The sequence below is a fragment of the Podarcis bocagei genome, assembly GCF_964188305.1.
Source record: "Podarcis bocagei genome assembly, chromosome: 1".
NCBI lineage: Eukaryota > Metazoa > Chordata > Lepidosauria > Squamata > Lacertidae > Podarcis > Podarcis bocagei.
Window position 1 is genome coordinate 141,123,614 of NC_138125.1, and position 4,989 is coordinate 141,128,602.

Below are 4,989 nucleotides of genomic sequence, written 5' to 3' on the forward strand. Positions count from 1 at the left end.
TGTGATATCTGGGTTTTTTTGCACATACCTTGCTACAGGTTGTTTTTGATTGCCCTTTCCTATTATTCTATGATCCTCAGATGAAGGGCAGTATGGGGAATTTAATAATAATAATAATAATATACAAAATTATTTACGTAAGTCATGTAAGTTAGCAATTTAACACAATTAAAGACAAGAGCACCCCAGTCAGATGGGCAGGGGACAAATAATGACATTATTATAAATATTTGTAATAATAGTATTAAACATAATTGTTTCCACACCATTTGTTTCAATGCAAAGGAAACACAGTTAAAAAACAAAGAGGGAAGTAATCAATTACAAACCATTTGTGGACTGGAAAAAACACAGCTGGACTTATTTCTGTTGCATTAAAATATCAACAAACTGAAGAAATCTCATAAGATATCATAGAGCCCCCAAATGCCAACAAACAAAACAAATTCAGCAAACAAACTATCGCAAAGCCCAGGTGCCTTTTGACCTTGGTCTTCCTCTGTGGTCTCAACAAACAGTAAACCAAATGTTGTATATATAAATCAAAAGGGAACATCACAAATGGATATTCTTGATATCTGGCAAATATACACTGTTTGTGTTCATATTATTTTGCTTTGGATAAAAATAGTCATGTATTGTTTGCTTCTAATTGTTATTAGATTCCATCAAATTGTTTTCTCTATATTATATGCATTTACATTAGCTTGCAACTACTTTTAAAAAATATGAACGTTTTTAATCATGCCTTCAGTTTGCTGCTAATAATTTCCTTCTTCAAATCATTTAATTTCTGTTAAAAGGGATTTCCACTTCTGTTTCAATTTTTGTCTGAATTCTCTGACATCCCTAGCTGCAGAAAGAGAATATTGACTCTCACATCACCACTCTGATTCCTCCTCAGCAAAGGTGCCTAAACTCTGCTCAGACAAAAATATAAAAGTTTCTCAGGTTTTGAGTTGTCTTTTTCACATTGAAATCATTAGAATTTGGAGGTAAAATATGGAAGAGCGCTACCTCCCCCCACTTTGTCAAAATATATTTATGGGGGTTTCCAAGTCTGCTACCACAAAAACCTTGAAAACATAAACAATATATGGCATTTATTTGCTGCACATTTTACACATTCCTTTGGTAGAACTCCATATTAACACAGTGCTTATAATCCTTTCCCAGACTGCTTAAGTCTTTCATAGACATGATCTCAGTAAACCTTTAAATGTAATATGAGGATTCTGCAGACGGAGGCTAGTGACTGGGGGGGGGGGCTCAGAGAGAGCAGCTTGCCTGGAGCTACGCATTATGTACCTGACATGAGACTTTAGATAGCGGCTTCGGATACACAGTGCATGTGAAAAGCGAGGAGGAGACACAGACTGACCAGCCCCCTCGCCCAGCCAGCCTTCTTGCCTTCCTCCAGGTCTTCAGGAGGGCTGCTGCTGCTGCTGCTGCATCACAAAGCCTGGCTTGTGTGGCTCATGGCACAGAGAAAAGGAAGTGCATTTTGCCCCATGAGCCGACGCCCCCTCCCAGAAGCCCCAAAGACCAGGAGAGAGTCCTGCCTTCCCCCTCCCCACGTGGCATGAAGTGAGACTCAGATCCGCAGGCCTCTGCACAAGCTGGGAGGGATGGGACCATGCTTTGGGAGGGAGACCGTGATGGGATGATGAGCTGCTTGTGCGTAAAATCCTCGTCCCTCAGAGTTTGGTTAAGTCCGCAAACCTCTGTCTGTAACGGAGCCCCTTAAACATGGCTCCGTCAGTCGCTGGCAGATTCCGACAGTGGTTGCTTACGGAATCTCTTCCAACATAAAAGCTCCTTAACGGAAACACGTCTTCTGGACTCTCGGCGTGACAGTTTCCAGCGAGGAGTGGGTGTCCCTATAGGAGGTCCTGAAACCTCCCCACTGTTTTCGCTGGAAGTGTCTCTGAGCCATCCCTCCTGCTCACTTTTCCCCGGAGCTCCTCCTCTCCCCCTGCTGGTTCCCTCTTCAGCTGCTGAGTCTCTCTCAACCTCTGTGAGCCCTTCCACCTCCTGTCCTTCCGATGGCAGTTCCCTGACATCCACCTCCCCTCCAGGGCCCCCTTCACCCCCTCCCGTTCCCTCCTCTATGGGCGGTGAGGAGGCAAAACCCCTGAAAGAACTTCCTTCATCTTCCGACGTCTCGAACATTTCCCTCCACCGGTTGCTGTTCCTGGTCTCTAAGTACTCCTCCTCATCGGAGTCTATTCCTCCTTCCAACTCCGAGTCCGTGAATCCTTCCAACTCCTCCTCCTCGTCGGTGGGACCAAAGTATTCCCTCCGGAACCTCGCTACAGGCTGAGGTTTCCTTGGGAACCTTTGATGGAACGTTTCTATTAAGACCTCGTCATTGACATCCTCTGCCATTACCCAGGTGTTTTCTGACTCCAGTTCCCCTTCCCACGCTACCAAATATTCCACCTGATCACCTTTCCACCTGGAGTTGATGATTTCCGCCACATGGCTGCTGTGTTCCCTTTCTTCTATAGCTGGTCCCCGTGTGGACATCCCCTCTCGTTCCTCCTTATACGGTGACAGTAACGACCGGTGGAATACTGGGTGCAGTTTCATGTGGTTCGGTAACCGGAGCCTGAAAGCCACTGGGTTGACCTGTTGAATGACCTCAAATGGACCCAATCTTTTGGGTCTTAATTTCTTACAACCACCTCTGAACGGCAACCCTTGGGTTGACAGCCACACCTGATTCCCCACCCTTATGGTTTCACCTTCCCTTCTGTTTTTGTCTGCCTGCCTCTTATATTCTTCCTTGGCCCTTTCTAAGTTGAGTTGGAGCTGACGATGGATCGCTTCCATTTCTTCTACAAATTGTTCGGCTGCTGGGACGCTCCATCTCTCCCCTCCTCCCCCGGCAAATGCCCTGGGATGACACCCATAATTAGCCAAAAAGGGGCTCATCCCGGTGGACACATTCTCCGCATTGTTGTAGGCAAATTCCGCCAGCGCTAACTTCTCTACCCAATCATTCTCTCTGTCATTGACATAACACCTCAGGTATTGCTGGAGGATACCGTTTGCTCTTTCCGCCTGCCCGTTGGTTTCAGGGTGCCGGGCAGTCGAAAAATTGACCTCTACGTGCAGTAAGCTCATGAGCTTCCTCCAGAACCTGGACGTAAATTGTTTCCCTCTGTCTGAGACCACCCTAAAGGGGGCGCCATGTAACCTAAAGATGTGCTCTACAAACAATTTCGCTGTCTCTTCCGCCGTGACTGCATGCGAGCAGGCTACAAAGTGGCACATCTTTGTTAATAGGTCTACTACGACCATGATGGCTGTTTTCCCCTTGGACTTCGGCAGATCAGTCATAAAATCTATCGACACTGCCTCCCATGGTCGTTCTGGTGTGGGTAATGGTTCTAATAACCCCGCCGGCGCCCAGCTTTCCCCTTTGGCTCGCTGGCATTGGTCACACCCTCTCACATACTCCCGTACATCTTCCCTCACCTTGGGCCACCAAAATTCCCTGGTGACCAACCACATGATTTTGTGTTGCCCAAAATGCCCCGCTGTGGGGCTGTCGTGCAACTGCTTGAGTACCTTCCCCCTCAATTCTCCTTCGGGTATATACAGTGCCCCTTTGTAATACAACGCCCCGTTTCTTTCCTCAAAACCTCCGGGTTTCTCTCCCTCCCTCCTAAGACCTCTGAGCTTATCCTGGGCGTATTCATCATTCTCCGTTCCCTCTGCCAGTTCTCTTTGCCCCACCAATGCCGCCCCACACACCCAGCGGTCCTCTGGGATGACATGTCTCTCTTCGGGTGCTCCCTCCCCCTCCAAATATTCAGGTTTACGTGAGAGAGCGTCCGCCCTAACGTTTTCTGGGCCTGGCACGTAACAAATTTCAAAGTGGAATTTGGAGAACTCCTGGGCCCATCTCACTTGCCGTTGGTTGAGTACTCGTGCCGTTCTCCAATACTCTAGGTTCTTGTGGTCAGTGCACACTTGCACCTTATGTTGTGCACCAATTAATAGGTGCCTCCATCTTCGGAACACTTCGTGAATGGCGAGTAGTTCTCGGTCATACACCGTGTAGTTCCTCTCGGATTTGTTCAGCTTTCGCGAGAAAAAGGCACACGGTCTCCACTCTGACTTCTCCTCCCCAGGCTGCAGAAGCACCGCCCCTACCGCCCGGTCCGATGCGTCCGTTTCTACTCTCATCGGTTTTTGTAAATCCACATGCAGGAGCTGTTCTTCAGAAGCGAACGCCCTTTTCAGTTCCTCAAATGCTCGCTCCGCCTCCGCCGTCCAAACAAATTTCCTCTTACTGCTGAGACAGTCAGTAATGGGAGCCGTCAAGTGGGCAAAGTTTCTGATGAACTTCCGATAGAAGTTTCCGAACCCTAGGAATCTCTGCACATCCTTCTTCGTTCTCGGTGTCTTCCATTCCAGCACCGCTTGGACCTTGCCTGGATCCATGGCCAATCCCTTGTCTGACAAGCGGTACCCCAGGAATTCCACCTCCTTGGTATGAAACTGACACTTCTCCAGTTTCACCCACAGCTGGTTCGCTTGCAGTTTGCCCAACACTTCCCTGACGTCTCTCACATGCTGCTCCTCATTCTCTGAATATACCAACACGTCATCTAAAAAGGCCACGCAATTCTTGTAAAGCAAAGGTCCCAGGATGTGGTTCATAAACGATTGGAAACACGCTGAGCCTGCTTGTAGACCGAAGGGCATAACGAGGTATTCAAATGCCCCCAAAGGGGTGAACATGGTGGTTTTCCATTCATCCCCCTTCCTTATTCGTATCAGGTTGTACGCCCCCCTCAGGTCCAGTTTAGTAAAAATCTTCCCCTTCCTGACCCTTGTCAAAATGTCATCAATTCTAGGCATAGGGAAAGCCACTGGTTCTGACACTGCATTTAAGGCCCGGTAGTCCACTACCAGCCTCGGTTTGTCCGTGTTTTTTTTGTCCACAAAAAACACTGGGCTGCCACCCACCGCTCT